Raw genomic sequence first — 18,889 nt, 5'->3', positions numbered from 1 at the left:
CAGGGTCCGACAATGGACCTAATAGGAATAATTGCAATGTCGGACCAGGTCCGACAATGGACCGGAAAGGGCTAAAGTTATGTCAGTTCTTGCCAAAAGTGACATCTCTCGTAATACTGGGATAATATGTATTGTTTACATGCATTGGCACGCTTTGAAAAACCAACCTATCGCTCTACTCTGCTGCATTATCTTGTTGGGCTTTAAAAAAAAAAAAAAAAAAAAAAGAAAACCGGAATGGAATTTGACCCGCTTGTCGATGCAACCTTCAGCTAAATAACATTTCTGTCAATACTAACAAATTATGATTGCAAGGCCTACCGAAGTATTCTTATTGTAATTTGCAAAATAATTTTTCAGTCTATACTGTGTTGTTTTAAAATGATTCTAATTTAAGCCATACAGATACCAGTTAATGGCTTGTCTTAAATTTGAATCAATTAGTTGCTGATGGTTGGGTGGGATTGTTCAGTGTTGGGAGCAGCTAAAGACAAGTACAGGCTCATCGTTTAATTAAAACACCGTTTCCCCCGAAATGACGTGTAATATTAGCCACCATTAGAGTGTTATTCACAAATATGTTAATTTTGTCGTTCTCAATTTAATGCACTTCCACACAAGTCATTTTGATGGGGTGGGGTAACGGTAGATAATGTATTCTGAAATGTGTGTTTTTCCAGACACAGGATAAAAGCTTTTAGTCAGAAAATTGAAAACTGAAGTAATTTTAGCAGTTTTTGGTGAATTGAAGTGAAACTTTCAGAGAATTAAAAAAAAAAGTCTGCTTCACAAAAAAAAGGACAGACAGGTTGTCTTCCTTACATTTTTTCGACACCTGTTGGTGTATGTTTGTTTGATGGCTGCTTGGAGACCTTGTTGAGACAGTTGTTGCAGAGAGACACAGCTGTTAGGAGCAGGAGATGGTATGCCTCAGGTTTCAATGCAGCGAAGTGCTTGTTGCAGTATGCCCCAGCCATTTAAGGTGTTCAGCATGGCACACTAATTTGCCATATATTGCCAAGTATTGTAGTTTGCTCATTGAAATCTGTTGGTCAAAGAGATTAATTAGGCAATATTGCATACTATGTGTTTGAAACTGTGTGATGTACACTAACCTGCGACTGATGGTTTTGCAGAAGACTTTCTTATTTCCTCTGGAATGTAGACTAGATTATGCTAATTAATTTAACTGCAAGTCATACATTTTTATTTAACTTTTTGCTAATTTGGAATGTATGAAGTTTTTTTTCGTATGTGAACTTTGGCTTCCAGGTCATCTTGCCTTCTCCCTTAGGTACATCTCAGTCATGGCATGGTCATTAACCAGCCAGAAAGATTGCTAGTCCTGTCAGAGTAAAGAACCACAAAAATGTCTAAATGCATGATGTTTTATCTGTTTCCAAAATTATTTTCTCTTTTTTTTTTTTTTTTTTGCAAGGTACTGTCTAACAAGCAGTTCGTTTGCAATAGCCGCTTGGGATATTGTACCGTAACGTTATTAATTAAAATCTAAACACAGAGGGGTGGCCCAGACAAGACTTGTTACTGCCTTTGAGGCTCTCTGTACTCCAATCTGTTTCTACACTTGGAGTTCATTATTGTCTGGGATTTAGGCCTGCTTCACTGGATATAAAACAATCCTGCACAGCATGAAATACTGTACCAATGCACACTGCCCTGAAGCTGTCTTTGCAAAATGCTGCATTTCTCTATTGCAAATTGCTTTTAACAAGGAACAGGTTTGATTTGCAGTATGCCAAATACAGCAGGGTCTTGACCAAAACACACAGGTCAAAGATTTTATGTCTGCTGATGGATAGGCTACTTACTGCTCTTTATTGAAAGAAGTTTTTGACATCTGATCGGTTTAAATTAGAGTGAGAAAAAACCAAGATTTTAACATTTGAAATAAATTGACTGCAGCTTTTTTTTTCAAATCAGTCAAAGTCAAAGCATTTCTATTGGATCAAGATCTGGCGATTAGGAAGGTCCTTCAAGAACTTTTATCTTAGTTTTCTTAAAGAATTCCAGAGTTGACTTAGCCATATGCTTCAGGTCGTTGTCATGTTGGAAGCTAAACTGTCTGCCAGTCAGCCTACAAGCAGGTGATATCATTGTACTTTAGACTGCTTTGATACATGGCTGTATTCATGAATATCTAGTCCCTGAACTGCTAAAACATCCCCATATCAGGATCGAACCATCATGTTGAACTGTATGTACTGTACAAGGTTTTCTTCTTTTGAAGGCTTTCCCTTTTTTTTCTCCAAACATACTGTGGTCCAATTTGGGGGGAAAGTTCTATTTAGTCTCATTGGACCAAATCATTTTGTTAAAGAATGCTTCGGATTCCTGTTCATATTTCTTGGCAAATTTTAGATAGTTTGTTGTATTAATTTTGGACGTGCATCTATTAAAGGTCTACATGCATACAGCTCTTCTGTGTTCAGGTGTCTTTTTACATTTCTTTCGTGCACTATTATGCCCGATGCTTCTAAATCTTTATTTAAGTCCTTTTGCTGTTTGGATGATTCTCCTACCTGCTGTACACAATTTTATTTGGACACCCACTTCTTTCTTTCAAGCGTCTCAGTTGAATTTGTTCTGTGGTACTTCTTGATTTATCGCTCTGATTGTGGATTTTGGTATTCCATATTTCTTTTGATATTGTTCTGTAGCCATTTCTTTTGTTGTAGTTTGCTACGAGTGCTTTTGAATCCAACTCATTTGTCTTGACCATCTGCTGTGTTGCCAAAACAAAACATTCTTCTTTAACAGATGTTGGAAATAATTACTTCTTTTTCTGGCTATTGACTTTATAATGCAGCTTCGTTACTTTGTAATGGTTTTCAAAAGATATATTTTTTAATGAATTCTAACATTTTTACAGACTTTTAATGTAAAGGTGCTGTGACAGGAAGGTCGAGTGGTGACGTCCCCCAGACCAGGAATTTGAAACAGACCAGTATTGCAGGTCGAAGCGCTGGGCACGTATTTATTTAAATAAAAAAAAAATCAAAAGGACATCAAACACAACTCACAGAGCCAAAATTAACAGTTTGAACAAAAACGAATCACAAATTCAAAACCCTGACACCAAACAAGTATAGTGCTGGTCCTTCCAGCATGAGTAGCAATTGTTTCTTTTAAACCTCCTTCACTCTCTCCCTCATTCACTTTCCTCCTCTCTGAACACCCCCCCCCCCCCCCAACACAGACAAGGTTATATACAAGTGGCCATCTCCGAATTGGCAATCGTTTAAGCAATTCGGAGATGGCCACCTTCTTCAAAAGAGTTTTAACATGCGTGGGCGACTGCCAGTTTGTCGATAAATCATTGGGTGCCGACCACGCATTCTCATGGGATGAAGTCGAGCTCCAAACATTGCCTCTGCTAAACCACATCAAACTATAACAAAAGCATTGCTTTTTTAAATTCACACAAACCAATACATTTTTGTCCTGCCCTGCCCCATATTTAATATTTACATGCAGGGGGTGCCAGTACTTTGTCTTAAACAAATATTTGAAATGGTTTAAGTTGAATAGATCGGATGTCTTTGACAGTATGACGCTAGATAAGAGAATGTGATTATCGCTATAGATCAGATATACAGTGCCTTGCGAAAGTATTCGGCCCCCTTGAACTTTGCGACCTTTTGCCATATTTCAGGCTTCAAACATAAAGATATGAAACTGTAATTTTTTGTGAAGAATCAACAACAAGTGGGACACAATCATGAAGTGGAACGAAATTTATTGGATATTTCAAACTTTTTTAACAAATAAAAAACTGAAAAATTGGGCGTGCAAAATTATTCAGCCCCTTTACTTTCAGTGCAGCAAACTCTCTCCAGAAGTTCAGTGAGGATCTCTGAATGATCCAATGTTGACCTAAATGACTAATGATGATAAATAGAATCCACCTGTGTGTAATCAAGTCTCTGTATAAATGCACCTGCACTGTGATAGTCTCAGAGGTCCGTTTAAAGCGCAGAGAGCATCATGAAGAACAAGGAACACACCAGGCAGGTCCGAGATACTGTTGTGGAGAAGTTTAAAGCCGGATTTGGATACAAAAAGATTTCCCAAGCTTTAAACATCCCAAGGAGCACTGTGCAAGCGATAATATTGAAATGGAAGGAGTATCAGACCACTGCAAATCTACCAAGACCTGGCCGTCCCTCTAAACTTTCAGCTCATACAAGGAGAAGACTGATCAGAGATGCAGCCAAGAGGCCCATGATCACTCTGGATGAACTGCAGAGATCTACAGCTGAGGTGGGAGACAATCAGTCGTATACTGCACAAATCTGGCCTTTATGGAAGAGTGGCAAGAAGAAAGCCATTTCTTAAAGATATCCATAAAAAGTGTCGTTTACAGTTTGCCACAAGCCACCTGGGAGACACACCAAACATGTGGAAGAAGGTGCTCTGGTCAGATGAAACCAAAATCGAACTTTTTGGCAACAATGCAAAACGTTATGTTTGGCGTAAAAGCAACACAGCTCATCACCCTGAACACACCATCCCCACTGTCAAACATGGTGGTGGCAGCATCATGGTTTGGGCCTGCTTTTCTTCAGCAGGGACAGGGAAGATGGTTAAAATTGATGGGAAGATGGATGGAGCCAAATACAGGACCATTCTGGAAGAAAACCTGATGGAGTCTGCAAAAGACCTGAGACTGGGACGGAGATTTGTCTTCCAACAAGACAATGATCCAAAACATAAAGCAAAATCTACAATGGAATGGTTCACAAATAAACATATCCAGGTGTTAGAATGGCCAAGTCAAAGTCCAGACCTGAATCCAATCGAGAATCTGTGGAAAGAACTGAAAACTGCTGTTCACAAATGCTCTCCATCCAACCTCACTGAGCTCGAGCTGTTTTGCAAGGAGGAATGGGCAAAAATTTCAGTCTCTCGATGTGCAAAACTGATAGAGACATACCCCAAGCGACTTACAGCTGTAATCGCAGCAAAAGGTGGCGCTACAAAGTATTAACTTAAGGGGGCTGAATAATTTTGCACGCCCAATTTTTCAGTTTTTTATTTGTTAAAAAAGTTTGAAATATCCAATAAATTTCGTTCCACTTCATGATTGTGTCCCACTTGTTGTTGATTCTTCACAAAAAATTACAGTTTCATATCTTTATGTTTGAAGCCTGAAATGTGGCAAGAGGTCGCAAAGTTCAAGGGGGCCGAATACTTTCGCAAGGCACTGTATTAGCCTAACAAAAAAATAATAATTTAAAATGAATTATAATTGTACGTATAATTTATATTAATAAGTAGATCGGATATAGTCGACAGTATGACGCTTGATAAGGGAGCGTGAACATCACTGTAATATATATTAGCAACAAATACATAATTTAAAATTAAATTTGTAAGTAGCCTGTGATATTAATGTGTATTTTTGTTTGTGTAACAAATGTTAACTAGCAAAATGTGTTCCATATTTAACGTTATTTTGCATTTCTGGGGGTGTTCTTGTTTTGGGAAGCACTACTGTATGGACAGCAGGTGTGCGAGCGATTTTCTAAACGTCAAAGCGTGAGTTTTAGTCATGGAAAATCATTTAATATATAAATAAATCTCCGCGATCACACACAAACTACACCTGATTGACAGTGATGTTATAGAAACATAAAAAGACAGGGGTTTAAAACAATTTTCCACATAGTCGATCCCACATTTTATAGTTCATACGAAAAGACAGTGGCACGAACACACACCAACATACACAGTCTTGCAAATAAAAACAGTCAGATAAAAATAAAAAGCCATGCAGTGAACCTCCCCTTTAATCAAACTGTTGCCCCGCCTTACTTTTGCCTACTTTTGCATTACTGCGCTTACGCGATCAACTTATTTCCTACGACACCGGCACACACCAATACAGGAAATGTCAGCTTTCGCTGTAGAAGATGTTAAAATATGTTTGTGAAGCACTTGTCTACAGACCAGTAAATACGTTGGGAGCACTTGTCTACAGACCAGTAAATACGTTGGAAGCACTTGTCTGTCCAAACGTTTGACTGTCACGGTCAAGCTTTAAAGTCGAACTCGGCTGTACCTGTGACAGTAGGAGGTATTGTCTGTAAATGACCTGCAGATAGAGCACACAGTGGTTTCCCTGGAGACGGGTCTTGCGTAAGGTCTTTTAGCCGTATGGCTGTAAATTGTAGATCAGCCCTAAAGGTTAAACATAATTCAATATTTTTACTTTCAGTTACTACTGTATATGTAGGCCAGCTTTATTTAATTCAAGGTCTAATTTTAAGAGAAAAAAACAAGTTGCATGATTTGATTGAGAGGTGCTGTAAATGTTTTTCCAAGTTAATTTTTTTTTTGTGAAACTGAGATTTTAAACCACCTTGCTTGCTACATTTGTGTGTGACATTTTTATTTATGTGTTTGTTCTTTTATCTGCAGGGGTCAGCACAGAACGAGTTATAGTTGATCCACATATTACAGCAATTTTGGGAAAAAAGATTGAGCTGATGTGTGTGGTTCACATTCGAGACACACTGACGCAGATTTCTTGGGAGAAAGTTCACAATGGAGGTACACCAACACTTGCTGTTTTTAATCTGACATACGGAATCTCTATTCCTGAGGAATATCGGGATAAGCTTTCATTCAAAAGCCCCTCTGTGAATGATGCAGCCCTAATACTGGAAGAAGTGGGCTTTACTGATGCTGGAGAATACACGTGCAAGGTGATGTCCTTCCCTTATGGGAACACACAAGCATGGACCACTGTTACTGTAATGGGTATGTATAATACTGTAAGAAAAATTGAAAAGTTAGTGGTGGGATGGGCATGTTTAAAATTCAAAGAAATATTCTAATGAACTAATATCTGAAAATATGTCCCAGCACTACTGTAAATGAGGTATGATCACAAAACAAAACTTGCATTTTGTCACCATTTAATTAATTAATTTTTTTTACAAATTTATTTTTTGCCTCTGAAAACAAATTGTTACTTGTGATGTTTATAGGATTTGGGGTAAAATGGGTGCAAGAATACATTTATTTGTGTGCATGTGTGTTTTATTCCTGTTGATTAAACAGATAATTTATGATGTGCTTGTGCATATTTGAAGAGAAGGTCCTTTACTCTTTTGTAAGTGTTAATTGGCAGAAGATTGCAACGAAATGTGCCACATTTAATAATTACATGTTTGTTTAGTTTCCAATCAAATTAGTCCTCCTTTAAACTGAGACATCACTAAATAAGGGCTGCCCTAGAATGCTTTTTATTCTATTTATACAGTAGTATATAACAGTAAAACCTTAAAACAAGGATATTGCAATCACTTGAAAAAATTGAATTTATTAAAACATTAATCCGTATGGCTAAATCATTAACTTTAGAAGAAACACACCTTTTCTACATCTCCCCCTTCTCCTGCGATTGTGGCATGCAACCCTCAGAAGCAGAAAGGGGTGCAAAAGAACCCCCCAAAAATATGGATGTGCACTTTGAAGAAGGATTACCTTGTATCTCTCCACAGTGGAATAATAGGATGCTATGCAGTGATACTGCATGACCTGTAACAATGCAGATGGAGGGAAAACCCAGTAACTGCTTAACATTTAATGTATCTTTAGTAATAAGAATTGTAATGGAGGTTACTATATTTACTGTTGGTTGCATACAGTAACCACAAAGCAATTCATACTCAAAATCTAGTATGCCAGCTGCTGCAGAGGAGTTGTAAGCTACTGAAAGACTTTCATGGACATTTTTTACATCATGGAGGTCAGTGTAACCTTCCTGTCTCAAAATGGTTTAGTTTGTGCTGTCAGATGTATTTCACAATTTGTGAGTCCAGCTGTACTTGTGTGTGCCTCCAGGATTACAGTATACCGTCATTACTGTGGTGGGGCCCGACATCTTGCCACTACCGTTCCACATTCACGGAGGAGTTAGTCATAGCTGGAGAACAGGCACTATAATTACAATAAAAAGAATGCCAAATGGCTTCACTGGTAGGAGGTGAGGAAAGGGGGTGTACTTGTTGTCTATTTCTGGGACTGGGTTGTCCAGTTTATTCTCTGACTGCTGTTCCTGGCTCAGGGTAAGGGTCAGATGCCATGTCAGTATGCTGCAGATCTGGCTAACAGTTTTTGGCACTTTTCGCACAGCATTATTGCAATTTTATTTTTATCACATGATTCTTTTTTTGGTACTTCTTTACAGCGCTTGCAAATTTAAACTCATGATCTATAATAATTGCTTATTGAAATACAATGTGTTTTTCTGGTTGCCAGCATCAATAGCAAGTGACAAACCTTCATTAATGTCTTGTTGAGTTTTAAAACTGCCAGACAGGACTGTTACTGTGGGTTTGAGGAATAGACTCTTGTTTTCAAATATAAGTAAGCAGATTCCGAGATAATATTTGTTTTATATTTTAAACTCTAAAAAAAAAAAAATCTCCAAAAAACAAGCTGTTTGCAAAGACTGAACTTGCTGCCATTGTTTTAAATCTTTTCTTTTTTTGTCTGCTTGGGATTTAACATTGTTCCAATAAAAAAATAAAATCTCCTGTGTTGCAGAACAGTCTATGTAAAAGAGGCTTAGCCCTTGACAGACGGCCCATTAAATCTGTTGAATTACATTGTGTTACTTTTCTTTCTTTTTCAAATTAACATAATGCCTTTGTCCGACCAAAACACAGCTAGTAAAATATAAACCAGGAGCCATAGATATCATTTTTTTAGCAGTGTTTTAATTTTAGTTTTTAGTTTGTTTTTTTTTTGCCAGGAGATTTAGCGATCAAAAGTACAAAGATTACCTGAAATCATACTAAATCGCCTAAAATGTTCATAAACCCAAAAAGAAATTAACAAAATATTTACTGCTGTGAAATATCCATCGGAGAAACTTCAGGGATCGATTGTATAAAGATCGCTCAGTAGCTATAGTTTGATTGATTTTTAAAAGAGCACAAGTTACCGGAGACATACTAAATCTCTCTTCATAACCAAGAATGCTTACCAACCCGAAATAACACATTTTTTGTTAATGGGATGACAGAAGGAGGAGATCTCTTGGACGATGAACTTCTTCACACTAATCGTAGTAAATGATCTAAAGCAGGTGAGCCTGCGCACCTGTCAAACAAGTTTATGTAAAATCAAAACCGTGCATGGTATTTATAAAATTATTTCTGATCCTAGTTCCTGAGGGTTGTGGTTACCACTAGTTATTTTACAGTTTTTAGGTATGACATCACTAAATTACACATGAGGACATTTCTAAAGGAAAATTAATTAATTAATACAGTTAAATGAATACAGTATACGGCCAGGATCTCGAGTAACTTTTCAAAAATGGAAAAAATACAACCTTGTATCTCAGTTTAAACTGTATTCAAACAAATTATTGCATGGATTATATTGCTGCTGAGCAATAGCAATCACTCTGATGAAAGCATTAGATTTTTTTTTTGTTTAGTTTCTTATTATCTGAGTCAAGTTATGCTTCATACTTCATGTGTTTTTTTTGTTTTTTTTTAAATTTAGTCGTTGCCAATTATTTTTATTATTTTCTCCCAATTTGGAATGGCCAATTATTTATTACGGTCGGCTCACCGCTACCACCCCTGCGCTGACTCGGGAGGGTGAAGATGAACACACGCCGTCCTCCGAAGTGTGTGCCGTCAAGCCGACCGCTTATTTTCACACTGCAGACTCACCGTGCAGCCACCCAAGAGCTACAGCGTCGGAGGACAACGCAGCTCTCGGGCAGCTACAGGCAAGCCTGCAGGCGCCCGGCCAGACTACAGGGGTCGCTAGTGCGCGGTGAGCCGAGGACACCCTGACCGACCTAACCCTCCCTCCCCCCGGGCGACGCTCGGCCAATTGAGCGCCGCCCCCTGGGAGCTCCCGTCCTCGATCGGCAAAGGAATAGCCTGGATTCGAACTCGCTATAGAGAGCATCCTGCACTCACGTGGAGCGCCTTTACTGGATGCGCCACTCGGGAGCCCCTATTTTGTTTTGTTTTTTAGTTGAGCCCAAGATAAGCATGTCACGTGGCTCTGATCCATTGATAGATGGGGGAAATGAGACAGTAGTCGCTGTGTGCACAGCTGAAAATGGAAAACCTGCTGCAGAGATCACCTGGGTGTCTGAGGTTTTTGGAGAACCTGTTCAAATCTTGATTGACAAGCCTAATGACTGTGTAACACTTGAAAATCGGTACAATTGGAAACCAACCAGGTTTGCCCAAGGAAAGCAACTTACTTGTGTGATTCGTCACCCAGCATTAGAATCGGAGATACGGATTCCATTTACCCTGGATGTCTTGCGTAAGTACAACATTTAATAGATTGCTGTTTTTAAAAGCTTTTTTTATTATTACAGTTGTAAACATGTATTTCATATATTGACGGTAAGTTCTAATTTACATCAGCATGTTCTAAAGTACAAGCAGTAACACACTTAACATGGACTGACTTGTACTGTAGCAAGCCAATAACTGTTTTTTGGCCAGGATCTGGACTCAGCTGTGAGACGCACTTAGTTTCCAGACCCTGGTGTATGAGAGTGTATGTTTTCTCAGTAATAGGTTTTGTGATTTTGAATTTTCCTTCAATGTGGCTAGAAGCAAATATGTAGGCCCTATCCCTCACTAATGCTTTCTTAGAACAGCTCCTGAAAATTCAAGATAAACTCTTTTTATGAATCATGGTTGGGGTTAATGATCTGCACTGAATTCTTATCTTTAACTTGGCTACCAACTTCTATTGTTGAGGTTATATGTAACTGTTCTAAATGCACCCTTAGCCCGTTATCTATTTTCCCAAAACATCTCCCTCAATATTGTGTATTTTGATCTATTAATTGGTGGCTAATGTTCTCTAAATGCTTGTTACTAACATGTTTTCTTCAATTCTCTTATATTAAGTGTAGGGCGGCAGTACTTTTGTGTGTGTGTGTGTATAATATATATAATTGAACATCTCTTTTCTCTTTATAAGGCACAAGCGGTGCATCAAAGTGTTAATATGATACCGCTCCTTTGCTGGGTTCCCAGAGGCACTATTCAGTGGTTCTTCCTTTCTGAGTCTTCATTTGCGTTCTGATTCAGGCTTCATCTATTCCATTTGTTGGCTCAGGGGAAGCAGGTTGAACTTGAATGTGGTTTCTTTCACAAGAAGCGGTATTGAAGGAATCCAAGAAGATGAATTGTTCTTAAAATAATTTGCACTGTTAATTTACTTAGGAGTGTATATATTATGATTTTCCATTTCTGCAAAATTTATATAATTATGTATTTTAAGGAGTAAAACTTCACAAATGAAATAAATAGAAAAAATATATGGGTTGTAATTTATCCTTTTCCATATCTCAAAGAATTATGATAATTTTATGTAATTGTTATTACTTGTTATTCTTTTACTAGTATTGGTGGTGCTTTAGCTGCAATTTTTGGAAAATATGGTACATTCTTTTTAAATGTTTATTTAGTATTTAATAGCAGCAGTAGGAAGTTATTTATTACATTATCAAGCTGTGGTACTTTGTCACAGTACAGTCATTTTAAAAGGTATCTTACAAACAATGTGAAAAGCTTAGTATACAAACGCTTGTGGGTTCTTATGTACACATTTTTTGAAATTACCTATTCACTGCTTACAGAAAGACAAACTGTAATTGTTGTATTTTCACTTGACAACTGCAAGCAGTTCACAAGTTTAACTTGATTCTTAACTGTAAACTGAGAATGCTTCTCTACATCAGCTATTGCAGGGACATCAAAAACATTGGGTAGACATTAAATGCTCTGCATTTGTTGGTATTGATTCTCCAGTAGTCTCGCAATGGATGGGAGATAATGAGAACACTAATGAATAAATAATGTATTTAGCTCCTGCCTTCATGAAAAGGCACATCTAGTTATGGGTGATTTGTCTTGATTACCAAAAAAACAGTGCTTGGTCTCCTAGTTTTTATTGAATACTCCCAATAATATTGCTTAGAATAGGCATTGCACAGTGCCTGCAAACCTTATAGAGATTCCCCTCACAGCTCTGAGAGTTCACCTCAATCCTGACCTGAACAGTGGATTCTGTCCACTGGGGTCCATTTGGATTTGGACAACCAAAATATATGTTGTGCTTGAGAGAGAACGAATTAGGCAAGTCAAATACTTTGTTTGGTCTAAGGGGTGGGTTTGATCAGTATACGAATTGTTTGAGGTCTGTCTTCAAGATGCAACTACTACAACACCCTGTTTATCCTATGACACATTTCTGTGAATTTATTAGATTGAAAAGGGTGGCAGAAATATGAGGGGGTAAACCCTCTAACTCCCCATGCGTATATCATCATTTGTAGTTGTCTGCTTTTAGGTAAATTTGTTATTTCAATTAGCATTCCATCTCCTTCTGTTTCATTGTGTGTTTAGTGTTCCGTGTTTCCGGTTTATTCCGAATTTTACCGAAAAACGGATGTCGGGTTTTTACAGATTTTATGCTCGATTTTTGTCTATTAAATATTATCCCGGTATTATTTTCTAGGAAATACACAATAATTGATTAAAACGCTGTTTTAATTTGACTCTGACATTGTAGCAGCCCTACACTGTATCCTAGGATACAGCAGATGTTTAGACGTCAGAGGATCAAATAACGTTCAACTGTGGTTCTTTGTCACTTCACAAACACACTATCACCTGAGGTATATATCTGTGCTCACAATAAAAGAACATACTGAAAAATAAGCGACACATTAAACTAAAACAAAAAAAAGTGAACTGAGAGACAAGCAATCCATTTATGCGGCTTTTACACACGCTTTAATAAAAAGAGAGCACAGAATGACTGTGTTATGAGTTTGTCAGCGCCGCGCTGTGCTTTGCTGGATGTCCTACTGTGTATTGCAGAGCGGTGTGTATCGGTGACTTTGTGCAACAGTACTGTCTGTCCATCAGCTAAAACGCTGCCTTAACGCCGACAATCTTAATCGTAAATATTTGACAGATAATGGATAATGGTGATGCTTCAGTTGATAAACTTACTTGGAACGCATTGATGGAAATGTCCAGGGTGATTTTTGACGCGTCTTCCGATGGCTTGCACCACCCAGTTCTGTCAATTTTATTTTTATGATTTCAAGGCGAATGAACCTGGCTTGTTTTGTGCTGATGTCATGTTCATGCCTTCTGTAGATGCTGTTTCCATCAGTACAGCGATTGCCCAAATGTTCGCAAAGTACCAGTTAACTTGGGAAAATGTGGCTTCGACTCGCACAGATTGTGCTTCATCAGACATGCCAGGGACATTAAACCTGATCAGAAACCAGAACTGCTACGCATCATATTCCACATGTAAACTGTGGGTACTGAGATTTGTTCCCCTCCCCCCCGATTTTTACCGATGTTTCAATTAAAAAATATTTTTTACAGATTTTATCCCTATTTTAATATATGTAAAATAAACTCTGACATTCCCAGATTTTTTTTTATGATAAAAACTGAAAACGCGGAACACTGTGTGTTTTATAGCAATAATTTATAGTTTCTAATTGTTATGTTTTCTTATAAAACATTCTTCAGATACAAAGAAAAGTACATAAATAATGCACTTACTGTTTTCTAGTATTCAACAGTTGCAGGTTTCCTATCCTTATAAGATGGTATGCATTTCAAACACAACTTATACAACTATATTTTTGTGCTAAATGTACACGTTTTAAATAATTTAACATTGAATTCTTTAACCAGTATCATAAATATGTTTTGAAAGCAGCAAGAGTTCTAAATATTTTAAAATCCAAGACACACCTTTTTAAGATGAGAACCCTGTAACTGTTCTTGTTCTAGTTAAAATAGTTGTATAAATGTGCTCATTACTTATGCTTTTCATAGCAACCCTTTACTGATATAGTTTGCATTGACATTCTGTGCTTTTCTCTGTCTGTCCATCCCTTCCCTTTTCTCCCCCTCCCATTAGATCCTCCTCCTACTACCACCTTACCTACAACACCACCGCCTCACACGACTGCTGGCATCACAAGTTTAGCAGCGACAAAAAGAGCACTGTTCACATCACCAACACTGGAGTCGTTGCACGAGGGACCTTCAGGCACTATAATTGGTGGTGCTGTTGGCGGTGCCCTATTTCTAATACTGGTGATCATCCTTGTTGGAGTTTGCTACATGAAAAAACGAAGGACATGCCGTGGAGACTATTACACCATGCAGTACAAAGAACCATCTGACATGCAGAAAGAATCTCTGTTAGATATTCTGCAACCTCATGAGCTTCAACAATACAACGACCCCAACAATGATAGTCTTTAAGCAAAAGACAAATGAGGTGATCTACCCAGATTACTCCAAAGAAAAATAATGAATGGGGCCATGTGGAAAATATGAACAACAGATGCACAGAAGGAGATACACTGCCAGTCGATTATTATGAAGATAGAATGCCAGGTGGAACCAAATATACTCAAGATGACTATTATGAAGGAAACGATGGCGACTTTGTATCTCACTTAGATGGTTCAGTAATTTCTCGAAGAGAATGGTATGTGTAGGAACATAGGAAAGAGACGATCCAAACTTCACACAAAATCTCAAATGTCTTTAGCTTCATTGCCTTTAAAAAATAGGCCTACATTTAAAAAAAAAAATATATATATATATGATTTTCACTTTGTTGGATATACGTATGTAGTGAATTAGTTTCTGGATCTTTACAAAATAAAAGACAAGAAGCAATGACATTGTATTGGTAATTGTATTTAGCTTTATTTGGGAAAGCTGCATAAGGGCAGTGTTACCCTTCTTAATCTCAAGTATAGTAGAAGCTGGAGTTATCTAAATTGCCTAAATTTTAGCTCTTGTTTATATGCCATAAGCAGTTATTCAGCTGATGGCTCTGTTTGCGTGCCTGGCATTTTAAATCCACATCTATCGTTCTGTGTGGAAAGCATCTTTTTTGAATTTATTTTGTTTTTTTACATTAGTTAGAGTTTCAGATATTTATTTTATTTTTCTCCATACAGTTCTGAATTAAATACTTCCTGTAAGACAGTATCTCAAATACTTTAAAATTCAAAACATATATTGGATTCAGGTATGTTACTTTATGTAAGGTGAAATAGGAAGGAGAAAAAACGTGTATGTATGAGTTCATAGTTTACATTATTTAAAACGTATTTGCCATTTGTTATGGCACGGTTTGTATTTAGGAAGCTTTTATTTGTTTTGGAGTGTGTTCTGTGCATCCATGGGGGTGGAAGTTTAGTTTACTTGCAGTATTTTCTTTAGTAGCCGAAGGATAAAGATCATAAAGTGTAAGTGTGGCAAAGTGGCAATTAGTAGAGCAGGCGAAGTGCAGGTGCAGTAATCCAACAAGAAAAGACAGACAACAAAGTACGGGTGAAATGGTTTCTGTTTTATTGTAATCCAAATGGTCTGATGACCAAAACAGTAAACAATTAGAGAGATGGCAACAGCGATGTCGAATGCGCAGTGGAGAATTATGGGATGCAGTCCCGTAAATAATAATAAACAACAGTCCAGTATATACACACACAGTCATTAGTCCAAACTGAGTGCTGTAGTGCTCGCTGTGAAGTACAATTTATCTGTGATACAAGGTGCAAGATAGATAGATAGATAGATAGATAGAGGCACGGGTACCCATGGGGTTTTGAGAAGAAAACAACAACAGCACACAATATTTATTAAAAGGAGAAAAAAAAATATCTGTCACATTCAAAATGTATAATTCTCGAGTTACAGTATTTTACAAAAAATGTCCTAAATATGTAAATGCTGACCTGAAACAGTAAATGCTAAATAAATTGTAGAATATTTCATTTTTATGTCCACCTTTTAAATACATTCTATTTTCATCATCAGTGAATTATCAAACAAAATAAATGTAAAAACAACAGACACATGAAATGTCCCCTTCTTGTACTGGATAGAGTGATCTTTAGCCTTATGCAGCTCTAGGAAGTGTGTTCAATCATTTCCCAGAAGCAAACTAAACTGGCTGTTAGGTTCCTAAGCAGTGTTACAGGTAGTGTGTCACTAAGGCAAATATTTGCTGTATTTATTTCTAAGTGGTAAAAAAAAAATATATATATACAGTGCCTTGCGAAAGTATTCGGCCCCCTTGAACTTTGCGACCTTTTGCCACATTTCAGGCTTCAAACATAAAGATATGAAACTGTAATTTTTTGTGAAGAATCAACAACAAGTGGGACACAATCATGAAGTGGAACGAAATTTATTGGGTATTTCAAACTTTTTTAACAAATAAAAAACTGAAAAATTGGGCGTGCAAAATTATTCAGCCCCTTTACTTTCAGTGCAGCAAACTCTCTCCAGAAGTTCAGTGAGGATCTCTGAATGATCCAATGTTGACCTAAATGACTAATGATGATAAATAGAATCCACCTGTGTGTAATCAAGTCTCCGTATAAATGCACCTGCACTGTGATAGTCTCAAAGGTCCGTTTAAAGCGCAGAGAGCATCATGAAGAACAAGGAACACACCAGGCAGGTCCGAGATACTGTTGTGGAGAAGTTTAAAGCCGGATTTGGATACAAAAAGATTTCCCAAGCTTTAAACATCCCAAGGAGCACTGTGCAAGCGATAATATTGAAATGGAAGGAGTATCAGACCACTGCAAATCTACCAAGACCTGGCCGTCCCTCTAAACTTTCAGCTCATACAAGGAGAAGACTGATCAGAGATGCAGCCAAGAGGCCCATGATCACTCTGGATGAACTGCAGAGATCTACAGCTGAGGTGGGAGACTCTGTCCATAGGACAACATTCAGTCGTATACTGCACAAATCTGGCCTTTATGGAAGAGTGGCAAGAAGAAAGCCATTTCTTAAAGGTATCCATAAAAAGTGTCGTTTACAGTTTGCCACAAGCCACCTGGGAGACACACCAAACATGTGGAAGAAGGTGCTCTGGTCAGATGAAACCAAAATCGAACTTTTTGGCAACAATGCAAAACGTTATGTTTGGCGTAAAAGCAACACAGCTCATCACCCTGAACACACCATCCCCACTGTCAAACATGGTGGTGGCAGCATCATGGTTTAGGCCTGCTTTTCTTCAGCAGGGACAGGGAAGATGGTTAAAATTGATGGGAAGATGGATGGAGCCAAATACAGGACCATTCTGGAAGAAAACCTGATGGAGTCTGCAAAAGACCTGAGACTGGGACGGAGATTTGTCTTCCAACAAGACAATGATCCAAAACATAAAGCAAAATCTACAATGGAATGGTTCACAAATAAACATATCCAGGTGTTAGAATGGCCAAGTCAAAGTCCAGACCTGAATCCAATCGAGAATCTGTGGAAAGAACTGAAAACTGCTGTTCACAAATGCTCTCCATCCAACCTCACTGAGCTCGAGCTGTTTTGCAAGGAGGAATGGGCAAAAATTTCAGTCTCTCGATGTGCAAAACTGATAGAGACATACCCCAAGCGACTTACAGCTGTAATCGCAGCAAAAGGTGGCGCTACAAAGTATTAACTTAAGGGGGCTGAATAATTTTGCACGCCCAATTTTTCAGTTTTTTATTTGTTAAAAAAGTTTGAAATATCCAATAAATTTCGTTCCACTTCATGATTGTGTCCCACTTGTTGTTGATTCTTCACAAAAAATTACAGTTTCATATCTTTATGTTTGAAGCCTGAAATGTGGCAAAAGGTCGCAAAGTTCAAGGGGGCCGAATACTTTCGCAAGGCACTGTATATATATATATTTACCCTGTTCTTTCAGAAATTGAAATTTTCACAGGGAACTACATATTACAGGGCAATGGGTAAATGTCATGGAAATCGTAAAATCTGTGATAACTGAAAAAAATACGGCCTTATTCATAAATACTACAGCATGCCTACATTATTGCTGACACACCCAGTTCAAAGAGGCTCACATTTGTTTTAGAAATATTGTTTTACCACAAGGCAAATTGAATTGCTCATTTACTGAACACAGGAAGCGTGTATCTGTTTTGGTTTCCGATTCCTGATTTGACAGGTAGTAATTGTAGAAAATCACTGTTTTGGTTTTAGAGAACTATGGCATTTAACTGCCAATATTAAATTATAATTTTCCATAAGAGAAGCCAATCATGTTGTGGTTTTGACAGCAAAGTAACTATCCCCCTAACCCTCCTAATCCTTTACACATTGGATTGAGAATCACGCACGTGTTGGAAACAACAGACATTTAATACCACAGAGAGCCTTGAGACCTAGTCCTTGCATGCTGCCACCTTAGACATCTGTTCTATATAGATCCAGGTACCTAATTTATAGGAACTATACATTAGATATTATTGTGTTGGAAAAAAATGGTAGCAGCATATTGTAGATGGAAAATGTGACTTTTAATAGAATTTCTCAGATGCAATTGTCAGGACACTGTCTCCAAAAGTAAACAGATCAATAATGACCCTTAAACAGATCATATTAGTTATTTAATTCAAAGTCTCGGAATGATGGGAATTGGTTTGTTTTGTGTTGACATTACCCGAACTCCTCACGTGTTGCAGCTTTGAATACTGATAGAAATCCTTAAACATTTTTTGCATTAACATGGTTAATGTGCTACAGTCGCTGTTCTGCAACACAAATAAAACAATGCATTTCTTATTGGAAATGGGATATCAAAGGTTAGAGAATGTCTGACTAAACAATCTTCATGTCTGAATATACTATTCATAACTGAAGAAAAGGGTTGAGGGTTTTAAGATTCTTGTGATACTATAAGAAAGGGATACAGAGCTATCAAGTCTTCTGTACACACATACAGGTCACAGAAACAAAATCAATATCGGTGGACATGTGTACCAAATTGATTCATTATATAA

General features: G+C 37.6%; 1 long non-coding RNA gene across 2 annotated transcripts; it reads left to right on the top strand.

Moving 5' to 3' along the window:
• Nucleotides 1-5,752: 5,752 nt before the first annotated feature.
• On the top strand, nt 5,753-15,725 carry LOC131702714 (uncharacterized). Of its 2 annotated transcripts, none has more exons than XR_009309481.1 (3): nt 5,753-6,097; nt 6,442-6,783; nt 13,981-15,725. It is a non-coding gene; the product is annotated as an uncharacterized LOC131702714 (long non-coding RNA). The 2 variants fall into 2 exon arrangements; XR_009309482.1 differs by lacking the exon at nt 13,981-15,725 and adding an exon at nt 10,033-10,144.
• The last annotated feature ends 3,164 nt before the right edge of the window (nt 15,726-18,889 follow it).

The sequence above is a fragment of the Acipenser ruthenus genome, chromosome 30 (assembly GCF_902713425.1).
Source record: "Acipenser ruthenus chromosome 30, fAciRut3.2 maternal haplotype, whole genome shotgun sequence".
Classification (NCBI taxonomy): domain Eukaryota; kingdom Metazoa; phylum Chordata; class Actinopteri; order Acipenseriformes; family Acipenseridae; genus Acipenser; species Acipenser ruthenus.
The sequence above is the reverse complement of the archived record's forward strand: the minus strand, read 5'-3'. Positions and strand labels throughout refer to the sequence as shown.